At 49.1% G+C, this 15,762-nt stretch overlaps 15 non-coding genes across 15 annotated transcripts; all 15 read left to right on the top strand.

The window, feature by feature from the left end:
• Positions 1–2,845: 2,845 nt before the first annotated feature.
• Trnas-uga (transfer RNA serine (anticodon UGA)) lies at positions 2,846–2,927 on the top strand. The gene has a single exon. It is a non-coding gene; the product is annotated as a tRNA-Ser (tRNA).
• Positions 2,928–3,523: 596 nt separating this feature from the next.
• Positions 3,524–3,596, top strand: Trnaf-gaa (transfer RNA phenylalanine (anticodon GAA)). The gene has a single exon. It is a non-coding gene; the product is annotated as a tRNA-Phe (tRNA).
• A 739-nt stretch (positions 3,597–4,335) lies between these two features.
• Trnas-cga (transfer RNA serine (anticodon CGA)) lies at positions 4,336–4,417 on the top strand. Its single transcript has one exon. It is a non-coding gene; the product is annotated as a tRNA-Ser (tRNA).
• Positions 4,418–5,107: 690 nt separating this feature from the next.
• Trnas-uga (transfer RNA serine (anticodon UGA)) lies at positions 5,108–5,189 on the top strand. The gene has a single exon. It is a non-coding gene; the product is annotated as a tRNA-Ser (tRNA).
• A 596-nt stretch (positions 5,190–5,785) lies between these two features.
• On the top strand, positions 5,786–5,858 carry Trnaf-gaa (transfer RNA phenylalanine (anticodon GAA)). The gene has a single exon. It is a non-coding gene; the product is annotated as a tRNA-Phe (tRNA).
• Positions 5,859–6,597: 739 nt separating this feature from the next.
• Trnas-cga (transfer RNA serine (anticodon CGA)) lies at positions 6,598–6,679 on the top strand. The gene has a single exon. It is a non-coding gene; the product is annotated as a tRNA-Ser (tRNA).
• Positions 6,680–7,369: 690 nt separating this feature from the next.
• On the top strand, positions 7,370–7,451 carry Trnas-uga (transfer RNA serine (anticodon UGA)). The gene has a single exon. It is a non-coding gene; the product is annotated as a tRNA-Ser (tRNA).
• Positions 7,452–8,047: 596 nt separating this feature from the next.
• Trnaf-gaa (transfer RNA phenylalanine (anticodon GAA)) lies at positions 8,048–8,120 on the top strand. The gene has a single exon. It is a non-coding gene; the product is annotated as a tRNA-Phe (tRNA).
• A 739-nt stretch (positions 8,121–8,859) lies between these two features.
• Trnas-cga (transfer RNA serine (anticodon CGA)) lies at positions 8,860–8,941 on the top strand. Its single transcript has one exon. It is a non-coding gene; the product is annotated as a tRNA-Ser (tRNA).
• Positions 8,942–9,631: 690 nt separating this feature from the next.
• Positions 9,632–9,713, top strand: Trnas-uga (transfer RNA serine (anticodon UGA)). Its single transcript has one exon. It is a non-coding gene; the product is annotated as a tRNA-Ser (tRNA).
• Positions 9,714–10,309: 596 nt separating this feature from the next.
• On the top strand, positions 10,310–10,382 carry Trnaf-gaa (transfer RNA phenylalanine (anticodon GAA)). Its single transcript has one exon. It is a non-coding gene; the product is annotated as a tRNA-Phe (tRNA).
• A 739-nt stretch (positions 10,383–11,121) lies between these two features.
• On the top strand, positions 11,122–11,203 carry Trnas-cga (transfer RNA serine (anticodon CGA)). The gene has a single exon. It is a non-coding gene; the product is annotated as a tRNA-Ser (tRNA).
• Positions 11,204–11,893: 690 nt separating this feature from the next.
• Trnas-uga (transfer RNA serine (anticodon UGA)) lies at positions 11,894–11,975 on the top strand. The gene has a single exon. It is a non-coding gene; the product is annotated as a tRNA-Ser (tRNA).
• Positions 11,976–12,571: 596 nt separating this feature from the next.
• Trnaf-gaa (transfer RNA phenylalanine (anticodon GAA)) lies at positions 12,572–12,644 on the top strand. The gene has a single exon. It is a non-coding gene; the product is annotated as a tRNA-Phe (tRNA).
• A 739-nt stretch (positions 12,645–13,383) lies between these two features.
• On the top strand, positions 13,384–13,465 carry Trnas-cga (transfer RNA serine (anticodon CGA)). Its single transcript has one exon. It is a non-coding gene; the product is annotated as a tRNA-Ser (tRNA).
• Positions 13,466–15,762: the final 2,297 nt, after the last annotated feature.

Genomic DNA, 15,762 nt, shown 5'->3' with positions numbered 1-15,762 from the left:
GGTAAACCACCAGTATCTCTTTCGTACCATGTATGCGATGGGTTTTCCACCTGGGTTCGTCGCAATTATACAACAGATGGTAGCGACTAATTTATCCAGAGTCATCATCAATGGCCAGCCTACCCGAGCAATAGAGATAGCCAGTTCCGTCAGGCAGGGCTGCCCAATGTCCATGGCGCTTTTTGCGATTGCCATTGAGCCTTTGTTAGCTACCCTGACGCAAAGTTTACAGGGCATCGTCATACATGGATCCCGAGTAGTGTGCAAGGCGTATGCAGACGATGTCGGTTTCCTTGTACTAAATAGAACTGAAGTGGAGACCGCACTACAGATAGTCAGGCAATATGAGCAAGCGTCAGGTGCACAGCTAAACTGGACAAAGTCTGGAATATTCAATATTGGCCGCGGCCTAGGATCGCACCCTCACAGACAACTACGTCAGCTGAAGATATTCAAGTGCCTTGGAATTGATTTTCAGAATAATATTCGGCACACCATTGCAACCAACTATCGAAAGCTTCTACGGACTATTCGTGCCAGCATACGGGAACACAGAGTACGAAAACTAAATGAAATTCAGAAAGTTATGGTCGCAAATGTATACCTCACCTCGAAACTCACTTATATCGCTCAAGTTTTACCAATGTCTGCACTCACTGCAAAACGAATTATGTCAGCGTTAGGACAGTTTGTCAGCCATCACCACATTTTTAAAGTTCAGTTTGACACCTTAACGCTTGCCACAAAAAATGGTGGCTTAAATCTTGTCGATGTTGGAAAGAAGGCGCAAGCTTTATACATATCAAAAACTTTCCACCAATGGAAACACTCAGCTGATAGTCTCGCTGCTCACCTGCTTACTGAGATAGCTCCGGCCGACCTCAGGCCACCAATCACGGTGCAACATATTCCAAACGGGCTTTACCACTTAAAATGGTTTTTACTGGAGTACAGTTATGTACACACAAGGATCCCCGAACAAGAAATGAAGACAGTGAAACACGTGTACCAGGAACTCATGAAAGATAAAAAGAAAAATAACGTTGAAGAAAAATACAACCTTTACGACTGGAAGGTAATCTGGGAGAACATCCATTGTCCGTATTTGCCGTCAACAATGAAAGCCACTTGGTATTTCGCAGTTAACAGAAAATTGGCAACTAACTCCAAACTACATAACATACACCTCGCAGAATCACCTTTGTGCACAACGTGTAATTTAATAGATACTGATGAACACAGGTTTGTGTGCGAAAACATAAAAGATATATGGGAATATATCACGCACAAGTTAGCACTCATCAGTAGAACATCGCCCAGATATATAACACCTGCTGCCTTTCTGACGCCGGACGATACCCCGTACCCACGGACGAGAAGGAACGCACTAAACTGGTTAAAAGCCGCAACTGTACATTACTTATTTACAAAAGAAGAAAAGAGTAAAGAAGACTTCTGGGTCTATCTTACAACTCAGCACCATATGCTAATGAAAACGAAAAACTATAAGGATAACTTCGCCAACTACCTGCTCAAAACTGTAACGTAAAAAAAAAGAGACTACCAGATCATTTGATTGAATTTCATGTTAACGAACATTCAGTAGATACTCACTCAAGATCAGACGGACCATCTATAAGGCGAATAATATGTCATGTTGACCGAACCACAAGTTACAAACACCACTGAAGTAATCGATTGGCAAGAGTTCAAGCTTCATTTCGTTAGAAGAAGAAAATTCAGTTTTCTGTTTCGAGCAATATTTTAGTTCTCCTTCAATTTCGCAGAGTTCAGAACGAAGCATTTTACTTTTAGAAGAAATGGATTTTCAATTTTCTTTTAACTTCTTTGACGTTTTCTGTTAACACGAGGCAATGGAGCCGCGATAAATTTCAGTTACTATTTTCTTCATATAGATGCTTGTATCGTGAACGACGCATATAACCCACAACGTTTTCATTTTCCTTAAATCAAAGGCCTTTGATGCCGCGCCAACGAAGGCGACTAAATGGCGAGCAGAAGGACGGGCTATAAGGGGTGGATGGAGGCCCGAAAAAAAAAAAAAAAAAAAAAAAAAAAAAAAAAAAGTGGTTAAGGCGTCTGACTCGAAATCAGATTCTCTCTGGGAGCGTAGGTTCGAGTCCTACCGGCTGCGTGCGATTTTGTGTAAAGAGGAGCAAAAATTTTCGCACACACGTGACATGCGTGGGCGAATGCGGGTGCAAACCAGTGACGCCATTCTCAACAAGACGAAAATTTCCGTTTAAGAATACTGAGTTTCGCGACGACCGCTTCTTACTGTGGTTATCGGTTGACCTCGCACTGACGCTGGGACTGCAGAAAGCCGTCGCTGAGATCGTGAGTACACAGATGTGCTTGAAAGTGTTGGACAGAGCGAACATTCATTTCTTTTTAAGAATCGCAATTCAATCATTCGAGTGCGGCAAAAGCAGTGGTGCAGCGTTTCTTTTCTTATGATCTCGCAGCTGCTTGGAAGTATGTCCATCGTTTAAGACGACAGAAAAGTAGCGTCAGCGGTGCGTCAGTGGGAAGTCGGTGAAGTCGCCATTGGAGCCATAAGCCAGCAATTACGACATGCGAATCACTCGGACACCACGCAGCTGTACGATAATGCTCGTGCGTGGGCCCGCATAGCTCAGTCGGCAGAGCGGTAGGTTTTCAATCAAATGGTCCTGGGTTCAAGTCCCTGTCTGGGCGAAAATTATTACATTTTGGAAACGGCCAATGGAAACCTTACAGAAATGAGTGAGGCCACGCCGCTTTCTGCCATCAGATTGCTTCTAAAGATGGCAGTTTCCGTTGTCGGGAGACATTTCCGCCACCAGCAGTCGTGGCCGAGTGGTTAAGGCGTCTGACTTGAAATCAGATTCCCTCTGGGAGCGTAGGTTCGAGTCCTGCCGACTGCGAAAATTTTCTCGCTCTCACAAGATGAACGTTCAGTTGCGTCACTACTAAACACGTGGGTCACCAGCAATGTGCAGTGTTATTTGATCCATGGCGCAGCGTTACAGTCGCGCCCAGAAGCCGCAGCTCATCTCCCCGTCTCACAGCCGCCCACCAGGTGTTAGTACAAGTGTCGCCTCACTGGGCAGTGCAGACGTGTCCATTTTAGCTTGCAGACGATGACGTATAGCCATTCATGAGCTAACGCAAGTCGAATGTTTTACCGCGTGTATCTGCTAGGTACTGCCTCTTATACGGTGGAGAGGCTCACTCCTCCTTGTGTCTCGTTCGCTGCACACGAGTTGCCCCTGGCATCGATATAGCACGGGTTTTCTAGCGCCAGCGTGGCGTCACGTGAATTCAGCGAAGTCAATATTACACGAATCGAGTCGACATGTTTGCTTTTAACGATGATGGAAGCAGAAGAAATGTGTGTGGAACTTCGCTGCATCGGATGCTCGCCTTTCAGCGTCCCTGTGTCTTATCAGACGAAGGTGACTGTGAAAGTGGCAACGAGACAGAGTTCACGAACACATGCAAACTGCAAACCTCAGCGTCAGCCGAAATAGCTCAGTTGGGAGAGCGTTAGACTGAAGATCTAAAGGTCCCTGGTTCGATCCCGGGTTTCGGCACGTATTCATTTTGATGCGACGCCCATGGAATTGCTCTGCGTTTGCGATAATGCAACTACCGCTGACAACAAAAATGACTCTCTCCTGTAGCTGTTCTGGTTGCCTAGTGCATGCCATAAGAGGAACTCACTAGACAACTAACTCCCTTAGAAGCAAAAGAATCAAAAAAGTCCTACCGACTGCGTTTCCTTTTTCTGTCAGGTGGTGAAGAAGGTCTTCAACGGAACCGTGAAATGAGCGAAAACGTGGGAAACATTGCATTCGAAATTCTTGTGAATTTTCCAACTGGCCAGTGAGGGTCGACTAAACACGTAAATTCTCTGCTCCAACGTATGAGCCGTAACGACTGCTGTAATTTGTTGTTGCATCGTGTGTCAGCAGTCTTCGATAGTGTGTTACGAGCTTAGCGCGATAAGTCTGTAGACAGCATTCAGGCGACGTTTTATTAGTAACTGCTCCATGCAGCGATTGCACAACAGTAAAGGACATGAGTGAATGTATCGTGGGGGGTTTCGCAGCCTCGTGCGAGCCCGGACAGCTCAGTCGGTGGAGCATAGGGCTTTTTAACCTAAGGGTCCAGGGTTCAAGTCCCTGTGTCGGCGGAAATTTTAATACTTTGGTAGCGATTCGTCTGGTAGCGGTGGAAACGCTACGGAAAATAATGCAGCTACGCCGTCTTCTGACACCACAGTGCTTGAAACGTTAGCAGTTGCATGTGTCAGCAGAACCCGCGCTAGCGGCAGTCGTGGCCGAGTGGTTAAGGCGTCTGACTCGAAATCAGATTCTCTCTGGGAGCGTAGGTTCGAGTCCTACCGGCTGCGTGCGATTTTGTGTAAAGAGGAGCAAAAATTTTCGCACACACGTGACATGCGTGGGCGAATGCGGGTGCAAACCAGTGACGCCATTCTCAACAAGACGAAAATTTCCGTTTAAGAATACTGAGTTTCGCGACGACCGCTTCTTACTGTGGTTATCGGTTGACCTCGCACTGACGCTGGGACTGCAGAAAGCCGTCGCTGAGATCGTGAGTACACAGATGTGCTTGAAAGTGTTGGACAGAGCGAACATTCATTTCTTTTTAAGAATCGCAATTCAATCATTCGAGTGCGGCAAAAGCAGTGGTGCAGCGTTTCTTTTCTTATGATCTCGCAGCTGCTTGGAAGTATGTCCATCGTTTAAGACGACAGAAAAGTAGCGTCAGCGGTGCGTCAGTGGGAAGTCGGTGAAGTCGCCATTGGAGCCATAAGCCAGCAATTACGACATGCGAATCACTCGGACACCACGCAGCTGTACGATAATGCTCGTGCGTGGGCCCGCATAGCTCAGTCGGCAGAGCGGTAGGTTTTCAATCAAATGGTCCTGGGTTCAAGTCCCTGTCTGGGCGAAAATTATTACATTTTGGAAACGGCCAATGGAAACCTTACAGAAATGAGTGAGGCCACGCCGCTTTCTGCCATCAGATTGCTTCTAAAGATGGCAGTTTCCGTTGTCGGGAGACATTTCCGCCACCAGCAGTCGTGGCCGAGTGGTTAAGGCGTCTGACTTGAAATCAGATTCCCTCTGGGAGCGTAGGTTCGAGTCGTGCCGACTGCGAAAATTTTCTCGCTCTCACAAGATGAACGTTCAGTTGCGTCACTACTAAACACGTGGGTCACCAGCAATGTGCAGTGTTATTTGATCCATGGCGCAGCGTTACAGTCGCGCCCAGAAGCCGCAGCTCATCTCCCCGTCTCACAGCCGCCCACCAGGTGTTAGTACAAGTGTCGCCTCACTGGGCAGTGCAGACGTGTCCATTTTAGCTTGCAGACGATGACGTATAGCCATTCATGAGCTAACGCAAGTCGAATGTTTTACCGCGTGTATCTGCTAGGTACTGCCTCTTATACGGTGGAGAGGCTCACTCCTCCTTGTGTCTCGTTCGCTGCACACGAGTTGCCCCTGGCATCGATATAGCACGGGTTTTCTAGCGCCAGCGTGGCGTCACGTGAATTCAGCGAAGTCAATATTACACGAATCGAGTCGACATGTTTGCTTTTAACGATGATGGAAGCAGAAGAAATGTGTGTGGAACTTCGCTGCATCGGATGCTCGCCTTTCAGCGTCCCTGTGTCTTATCAGACGAAGGTGACTGTGAAAGTGGCAACGAGACAGAGTTCACGAACACATGCAAACTGCAAACCTCAGCGTCAGCCGAAATAGCTCAGTTGGGAGAGCGTTAGACTGAAGATCTAAAGGTCCCTGGTTCGATCCCGGGTTTCGGCACGTATTCATTTTGATGCGACGCCCATGGAATTGCTCTGCGTTTGCGATAATGCAACTACCGCTGACAACAAAAATGACTCTCTCCTGTAGCTGTTCTGGTTGCCTAGTGCATGCCATAAGAGGAACTCACTAGACAACTAACTCCCTTAGAAGCAAAAGAATCAAAAAAGTCCTACCGACTGCGTTTCCTTTTTCTGTCAGGTGGTGAAGAAGGTCTTCAACGGAACCGTGAAATGAGCGAAAACGTGGGAAACATTGCATTCGAAATTCTTGTGAATTTTCCAACTGGCCAGTGAGGGTCGACTAAACACGTAAATTCTCTGCTCCAACGTATGAGCCGTAACGACTGCTGTAATTTGTTGTTGCATCGTGTGTCAGCAGTCTTCGATAGTGTGTTACGAGCTTAGCGCGATAAGTCTGTAGACAGCATTCAGGCGACGTTTTATTAGTAACTGCTCCATGCAGCGATTGCACAACAGTAAAGGACATGAGTGAATGTATCGTGGGGGGTTTCGCAGCCTCGTGCGAGCCCGGACAGCTCAGTCGGTGGAGCATAGGGCTTTTTAACCTAAGGGTCCAGGGTTCAAGTCCCTGTGTCGGCGGAAATTTTAATACTTTGGTAGCGATTCGTCTGGTAGCGGTGGAAACGCTACGGAAAATAATGCAGCTACGCCGTCTTCTGACACCACAGTGCTTGAAACGTTAGCAGTTGCATGTGTCAGCAGAACCCGCGCTAGCGGCAGTCGTGGCCGAGTGGTTAAGGCGTCTGACTCGAAATCAGATTCTCTCTGGGAGCGTAGGTTCGAGTCCTACCGGCTGCGTGCGATTTTGTGTAAAGAGGAGCAAAAATTTTCGCACACACGTGACATGCGTGGGCGAATGCGGGTGCAAACCAGTGACGCCATTCTCAACAAGACGAAAATTTCCGTTTAAGAATACTGAGTTTCGCGACGACCGCTTCTTACTGTGGTTATCGGTTGACCTCGCACTGACGCTGGGACTGCAGAAAGCCGTCGCTGAGATCGTGAGTACACAGATGTGCTTGAAAGTGTTGGACAGAGCGAACATTCATTTCTTTTTAAGAATCGCAATTCAATCATTCGAGTGCGGCAAAAGCAGTGGTGCAGCGTTTCTTTTCTTATGATCTCGCAGCTGCTTGGAAGTATGTCCATCGTTTAAGACGACAGAAAAGTAGCGTCAGCGGTGCGTCAGTGGGAAGTCGGTGAAGTCGCCATTGGAGCCATAAGCCAGCAATTACGACATGCGAATCACTCGGACACCACGCAGCTGTACGATAATGCTCGTGCGTGGGCCCGCATAGCTCAGTCGGCAGAGCGGTAGGTTTTCAATCAAATGGTCCTGGGTTCAAGTCCCTGTCTGGGCGAAAATTATTACATTTTGGAAACGGCCAATGGAAACCTTACAGAAATGAGTGAGGCCACGCCGCTTTCTGCCATCAGATTGCTTCTAAAGATGGCAGTTTCCGTTGTCGGGAGACATTTCAGCCACCAGCAGTCGTGGCCGAGTGGTTAAGGCGTCTGACTTGAAATCAGATTCCCTCTGGGAGCGTAGGTTCGAGTCCTGCCGACTGCGAAAATTTTCTCGCTCTCACAAGATGAACGTTCAGTTGCGTCACTACTAAACACGTGGGTCACCAGCAATGTGCAGTGTTATTTGATCCATGGCGCAGCGTTACAGTCGCGCCCAGAAGCCGCAGCTCATCTCCCCGTCTCACAGCCGCCCACCAGGTGTTAGTACAAGTGTCGCCTCACTGGGCAGTGCAGACGTGTCCATTTTAGCTTGCAGACGATGACGTATAGCCATTCATGAGCTAACGCAAGTCGAATGTTTTACCGCGTGTATCTGCTAGGTACTGCCTCTTATACGGTGGAGAGGCTCACTCCTCCTTGTGTCTCGTTCGCTGCACACGAGTTGCCCCTGGCATCGATATAGCACGGGTTTTCTAGCGCCAGCGTGGCGTCACGTGAATTCAGCGAAGTCAATATTACACGAATCGAGTCGACATGTTTGCTTTTAACGATGATGGAAGCAGAAGAAATGTGTGTGGAACTTCGCTGCATCGGATGCTCGCCTTTCAGCGTCCCTGTGTCTTATCAGACGAAGGTGACTGTGAAAGTGGCAACGAGACAGAGTTCACGAACACATGCAAACTGCAAACCTCAGCGTCAGCCGAAATAGCTCAGTTGGGAGAGCGTTAGACTGAAGATCTAAAGGTCCCTGGTTCGATCCCGGGTTTCGGCACGTATTCATTTTGATGCGACGCCCATGGAATTGCTCTGCGTTTGCGATAATGCAACTACCGCTGACAACAAAAATGACTCTCTCCTGTAGCTGTTCTGGTTGCCTAGTGCATGCCATAAGAGGAACTCACTAGACAACTAACTCCCTTAGAAGCAAAAGAATCAAAAAAGTCCTACCGACTGCGTTTCCTTTTTCTGTCAGGTGGTGAAGAAGGTCTTCAACGGAACCGTGAAATGAGCGAAAACGTGGGAAACATTGCATTCGAAATTCTTGTGAATTTTCCAACTGGCCAGTGAGGGTCGACTAAACACGTAAATTCTCTGCTCCAACGTATGAGCCGTAACGACTGCTGTAATTTGTTGTTGCATCGTGTGTCAGCAGTCTTCGATAGTGTGTTACGAGCTTAGCGCGATAAGTCTGTAGACAGCATTCAGGCGACGTTTTATTAGTAACTGCTCCATGCAGCGATTGCACAACAGTAAAGGACATGAGTGAATGTATCGTGGGGGGTTTCGCAGCCTCGTGCGAGCCCGGACAGCTCAGTCGGTGGAGCATAGGGCTTTTTAACCTAAGGGTCCAGGGTTCAAGTCCCTGTGTCGGCGGAAATTTTAATACTTTGGTAGCGATTCGTCTGGTAGCGGTGGAAACGCTACGGAAAATAATGCAGCTACGCCGTCTTCTGACACCACAGTGCTTGAAACGTTAGCAGTTGCATGTGTCGGCAGAACCCGCGCTAGCGGCAGTCGTGGCCGAGTGGTTAAGGCGTCTGACTCGAAATCAGATTCTCTCTGGGAGCGTAGGTTCGAGTCCTACCGGCTGCGTGCGATTTTGTGTAAAGAGGAGCAAAAATTTTCGCACACACGTGACATGCGTGGGCGAATGCGGGTGCAAACCAGTGACGCCATTCTCAACAAGACGAAAATTTCCGTTTAAGAATACTGAGTTTCGCGACGACCGCTTCTTACTGTGGTTATCGGTTGACCTCGCACTGACGCTGGGACTGCAGAAAGCCGTCGCTGAGATCGTGAGTACACAGATGTGCTTGAAAGTGTTGGACAGAGCGAACATTCATTTCTTTTTAAGAATCGCAATTCAATCATTCGAGTGCGGCAAAAGCAGTGGTGCAGCGTTTCTTTTCTTATGATCTCGCAGCTGCTTGGAAGTATGTCCATCGTTTAAGACGACAGAAAAGTAGCGTCAGCGGTGCGTCAGTGGGAAGTCGGTGAAGTCGCCATTGGAGCCATAAGCCAGCAATTACGACATGCGAATCACTCGGACACCACGCAGCTGTACGATAATGCTCGTGCGTGGGCCCGCATAGCTCAGTCGGCAGAGCGGTAGGTTTTCAATCAAATGGTCCTGGGTTCAAGTCCCTGTCTGGGCGAAAATTATTACATTTTGGAAACGGCCAATGGAAACCTTACAGAAATGAGTGAGGCCACGCCGCTTTCTGCCATCAGATTGCTTCTAAAGATGGCAGTTTCCGTTGTCGGGAGACATTTCCGCCACCAGCAGTCGTGGCCGAGTGGTTAAGGCGTCTGACTTGAAATCAGATTCCCTCTGGGAGCGTAGGTTCGAGTCCTGCCGACTGCGAAAATTTTCTCGCTCTCACAAGATGAACGTTCAGTTGCGTCACTACTAAACACGTGGGTCACCAGCAATGTGCAGTGTTATTTGATCCATGGCGCAGCGTTACAGTCGCGCCCAGAAGCCGCAGCTCATCTCCCCGTCTCACAGCCGCCCACCAGGTGTTAGTACAAGTGTCGCCTCACTGGGCAGTGCAGACGTGTCCATTTTAGCTTGCAGACGATGACGTGTAGCCATTCATGAGCTAACGCAAGTCGAATGTTTTACCGCGTGTATCTGCTAGGTACTGCCTCTTATACGGTGGAGAGGCTCACTCCTCCTTGTGTCTCGTTCGCTGCACACGAGTTGCCCCTGGCATCGATATAGCACGGGTTTTCTAGCGCCAGCGTGGCGTCACGTGAATTCAGCGAAGTCAATATTACACGAATCGAGTCGACATGTTTGCTTTTAACGATGATGGAAGCAGAAGAAATGTGTGTGGAACTTCGCTGCATCGGATGCTCGCCTTTCAGCGTCCCTGTGTCTTATCAGACGAAGGTGACTGTGAAAGTGGCAACGAGACAGAGTTCACGAACACATGCAAACTGCAAACCTCAGCGTCAGCCGAAATAGCTCAGTTGGGAGAGCGTTAGACTGAAGATCTAAAGGTCCCTGGTTCGATCCCGGGTTTCGGCACGTATTCATTTTGATGCGACGCCCATGGAATTGCTCTGCGTTTGCGATAATGCAACTACCGCTGACAACAAAAATGACTCTCTCCTGTAGCTGTTCTGGTTGCCTAGTGCATGCCATAAGAGGAACTCACTAGACAACTAACTCCCTTAGAAGCAAAAGAATCAAAAAAGTCCTACCGACTGCGTTTCCTTTTTCTGTCAGGTGGTGAAGAAGGTCTTCAACGGAACCGTGAAATGAGCGAAAACGTGGGAAACATTGCATTCGAAATTCTTGTGAATTTTCCAACTGGCCAGTGAGGGTCGACTAAACACGTAAATTCTCTGCTCCAACGTATGAGCCGTAACGACTGCTGTAATTTGTTGTTGCATCGTGTGTCAGCAGTCTTCGATAGTGTGTTACGAGCTTAGCGCGATAAGTCTGTAGACAGCATTCAGGCGACGTTTTATTAGTAACTGCTCCATGCAGCGATTGCACAACAGTAAAGGACATGAGTGAATGTATCGTGGGGGGTTTCGCAGCCTCGTGCGAGCCCGGACAGCTCAGTCGGTGGAGCATAGGGCTTTTTAACCTAAGGGTCCAGGGTTCAAGTCCCTGTGTCGGCGGAAATTTTAATACTTTGGTAGCGATTCGTCTGGTAGCGGTGGAAACGCTACGGAAAATAATGCAGCTACGCCGTCTTCTGACACCACAGTGCTTGAAACGTTAGCAGTTGCATGTGTCGGCAGAACCCGCGCTAGCGGCAGTCGTGGCCGAGTGGTTAAGGCGTCTGACTCGAAATCAGATTCTCTCTGGGAGCGTAGGTTCGAGTCCTACCGGCTGCGTGCGATTTTGTGTAAAGAGGAGCAAAAATTTTCGCACACACGTGACATGCGTGGGCGAATGCGGGTGCAAACCAGTGACGCCATTCTCAACAAGACGAAAATTTCCGTTTAAGAATACTGAGTTTCGCGACGACCGCTTCTTACTGTGGTTATCGGTTGACCTCGCACTGACGCTGGGACTGCAGAAAGCCGTCGCTGAGATCGTGAGTACACAGATGTGCTTGAAAGTGTTGGACAGAGCGAACATTCATTTCTTTTTAAGAATCGCAATTCAATCATTCGAGTGCGGCAAAAGCAGTGGTGCAGCGTTTCTTTTCTTATGATCTCGCAGCTGCTTGGAAGTATGTCCATCGTTTAAGACGACAGAAAAGTAGCGTCAGCGGTGCGTCAGTGGGAAGTCGGTGAAGTCGCCATTGGAGCCATAAGCCAGCAATTACGACATGCGAATCACTCGGACACCACGCAGCTGTACGATAATGCTCGTGCGTGGGCCCGCATAGCTCAGTCGGCAGAGCGGTAGGTTTTCAATCAAATGGTCCTGGGTTCAAGTCCCTGTCTGGGCGAAAATTATTACATTTTGGAAACGGCCAATGGAAACCTTACAGAAATGAGTGAGGCCACGCCGCTTTCTGCCATCAGATTGCTTCTAAAGATGGCAGTTTCCGTTGTCGGGAGACATTTCCGCCACCAGCAGTCGTGGCCGAGTGGTTAAGGCGTCTGACTTGAAATCAGATTCCCTCTGGGAGCGTAGGTTCGAGTCCTGCCGACTGCGAAAATTTTCTCGCTCTCACAAGATGAACGTTCAGTTGCGTCACTACTAAACACGTGGGTCACCAGCAATGTGCAGTGTTATTTGATCCATGGCGCAGCGTTACAGTCGCGCCCAGAAGCCGCAGCTCATCTCCCCGTCTCACAGCCGCCCACCAGGTGTTAGTACAAGTGTCGCCTCACTGGGCAGTGCAGACGTGTCCATTTTAGCTTGCAGACGATGACGTGTAGCCATTCATGAGCTAACGCAAGTCGAATGTTTTACCGCGTGTATCTGCTAGGTACTGCCTCTTATACGGTGGAGAGGCTCACTCCTCCTTGTGTCTCGTTCGCTGCACACGAGTTGCCCCTGGCATCGATATAGCACGGGTTTTCTAGCGCCAGCGTGGCGTCACGTGAATTCAGCGAAGTCAATATTACACGAATCGAGTCGACATGTTTGCTTTTAACGATGATGGAAGCAGAAGAAATGTGTGTGGAACTTCGCTGCATCGGATGCTCGCCTTTCAGCGTCCCTGTGTCTTATCAGACGAAGGTGACTGTGAAAGTGGCAACGAGACAGAGTTCACGAACACATGCAAACTGCAAACCTCAGCGTCAGCCGAAATAGCTCAGTTGGGAGAGCGTTAGACTGAAGATCTAAAGGTCCCTGGTTCGATCCCGGGTTTCGGCACGTATTCATTTTGATGCGACGCCCATGGAATTGCTCTGCGTTTGCGATAATGCAACTACCGCTGACAACAAAAATGACTCTCTCCTGTAGCTGTTCTGGTTGCCTAGTGCATGCCATAAGAGGAACTCACTAGACAACTAACTCCCTTAGAAGCAAAAGAATCAAAAAAGTCCTACCGACTGCGTTTCCTTTTTCTGTCAGGTGGTGAAGAAGGTCTTCAACGGAACCGTGAAATGAGCGAAAACGTGGGAAACATTGCATTCGAAATTCTTGTGAATTTTCCAACTGGCCAGTGAGGGTCGACTAAACACGTAAATTCTCTGCTCCAACGTATGAGCCGTAACGACTGCTGTAATTTGTTGTTGCATCGTGTGTCAGCAGTCTTCGATAGTGTGTTACGAGCTTAGCGCGATAAGTCTGTAGACAGCATTCAGGCGACGTTTTATTAGTAACTGCTCCATGCAGCGATTGCACAACAGTAAAGGACATGAGTGAATGTATCGTGGGGGGTTTCGCAGCCTCGTGCGAGCCCGGACAGCTCAGTCGGTGGAGCATAGGGCTTTTTAACCTAAGGGTCCAGGGTTCAAGTCCCTGTGTCGGCGGAAATTTTAATACTTTGGTAGCGATTCGTCTGGTAGCGGTGGAAACGCTACGGAAAATAATGCAGCTACGCCGTCTTCTGACACCACAGTGCTTGAAACGTTAGCAGTTGCATGTGTCGGCAGAACCCGCGCTAGCGGCAGTCGTGGCCGAGTGGTTAAGGCGTCTGACTCGAAATCAGATTCTCTCTGGGAGCGTAGGTTCGAGTCCTACCGGCTGCGTGCGATTTTGTGTAAAGAGGAGCAAAAATTTTCGCACACACGTGACATGCGTGGGCGAATGCGGGTGCAAACCAGTGACGCCATTCTCAACAAGACGAAAATTTCCGTTTAAGAATACTGAGTTTCGCGACGACCGCTTCTTACTGTGGTTATCGGTTGACCTCGCACTGACGCTGGGACTGCAGAAAGCCGTCGCTGAGATCGTGAGTACACAGATGTGCTTGAAAGTGTTGGACAGAGCGAACATTCATTTCTTTTTAAGAATCGCAATTCAATCATTCGAGTGCGGCAAAAGCAGTGGTGCAGCGTTTCTTTTCTTATGATCTCGCAGCTGCTTGGAAGTATGTCCATCGTTTAAGACGACAGAAAAGTAGCGTCAGCGGTGCGTCAGTGGGAAGTCGGTGAAGTCGCCATTGGAGCCATAAGCCAGCAATTACGACATGCGAATCACTCGGACACCACGCAGCTGTACGATAATGCTCGTGCGTGGGCCCGCATAGCTCAGTCGGCAGAGCGGTAGGTTTTCAATCAAATGGTCCTGGGTTCAAGTCCCTGTCTGGGCGAAAATTATTACATTTTGGAAACGGCCAATGGAAACCTTACAGAAATGAGTGAGGCCACGCCGCTTTCTGCCATCAGATTGCTTCTAAAGATGGCAGTTTCCGTTGTCGGGAGACATTTCCGCCACCAGCAGTCGTGGCCGAGTGGTTGTAGTCTGCCTGCAGCGGCCGTGGCGTGCGGTTGTCTGTGCTCGCGCTGTGGCTGGCTTGTTTATTTCTGCAGGGTAAGTCGCTCGCTAGCAGCGGTTATTCTTGCGTTTGTGGAATGACGTTGAGAATTCAGTGATGGCACATGCTATGAGAAAAGACACTTTGAAGTTAACGTTCGAAAACACGTTTGCCCGGCCAACCTCCTTCGAAGTCGAAGATTTCCTCGAAGACGTGATGAAAATTGGACTCGATGAGATTATCGGTATACATTTGTCGATTCTGTCTAGTACCGTTTATATCAAGATGAGAGATGCCGAGTTTTGTGACAAACTAGTTGAATCCTATAGTTCCGGTTTGAAGTTTAAGCATAGTGATGGCAATGTTGGTGTCGTTACTGTTTCCCACGCCGGGCTTGGACTTCGAACAATTCGTATTTTTGAACTACCATTTGAGGTCCCAGCAGAACAGATTAATGTTGCGATATCGCCGTATGGCAAAGTTTTGAGCAACTTTGCAGAACGTTGGTCTCCGGCACATAAGTATCCGGTCCTGAATGGCGTCAGGCAGCTTAAAGTTGACTTGCAACGCCATATTCCGTCGTACGTCACGGTTTGTGGGTACCGTGCCGTCGTAATGTATGATGGCCAACCTAGGACGTGTGCCAGATGTAACTCGACGGGACATGTTCGTGCGGAATGTTTACAGCGTCGTGTGGTTCAACTGCCAACTGGAGAGAGTGTTAGCCCCCCCGCGATGTCAACTTTAGCGCCATCGTATGTGTCGGTTGCCCGCGGTGAGCCGTCAATCCAACCGACTCGCGATACACCTGCCGGACCCAGTCGCATCGTTAATGTGACATCTCCGGACACGCCAGTCGCATCCGAGATAGCTGCTTCTGAAACCCATGACACTAACAGGACCAGTGATATGGCGGTGGACCAACCCTCACGGGGTGCTGAGTTGGCGGAGGTGTCCATGGCTCCTGCTCCCATGTCTGAACAAGTCACTGAAACGATGCCCAACTCTGACACAGTAATACGGGGTACTCGATCTCCGAAGAAAAATAAAAAACGGAGGATGGCTCACCAAGGTGCGGAAGATACAGCACCGAGCTTGCGGGGAAAGGCTAAATTAATCGGCCAGAACTTAAAAGAAGGCCCCGAAGACGCTGCCGCCTCGCCTTCGCGCTCGCGTGACACAACACGATCAGACGACACCATGTCGGAGACTTCCACGATGTTCGACAGCGGACCAGATGAGACGCCGCCTCCGCACATTGAGCCACAGGATACGAATCCACCAGTTCCTGAGCCAGTAGGCACCCTTTCCTCTCCCAATTGGGCAGACGAGTGTGAAACGCATGCAGCTGATGTAGAGATGCAGGATGATTCCACACCCTCGACCGGCTCCTTGCCCCCCGTATCAGCAGTTGATGGCAACAACGTCCACGTGGCCATGGCTACTCAAACGACCGACACGGTCGGCGCCTCCAATTGATGGCTGTATGACGCATCCTATTGTCTGCTCCTTTCGTTCCATCAATCTATGACCACCTTGCAGGCCTACAAGATCCTGACTCTCAATATA

This window comes from Schistocerca nitens, unplaced genomic scaffold (genome assembly GCF_023898315.1).
Source record: "Schistocerca nitens isolate TAMUIC-IGC-003100 unplaced genomic scaffold, iqSchNite1.1 HiC_scaffold_385, whole genome shotgun sequence".
In the NCBI taxonomy this organism is placed as follows: domain Eukaryota; kingdom Metazoa; phylum Arthropoda; class Insecta; order Orthoptera; family Acrididae; genus Schistocerca; species Schistocerca nitens.
This window is presented reverse-complemented; position numbering and strand designations above follow the sequence as displayed.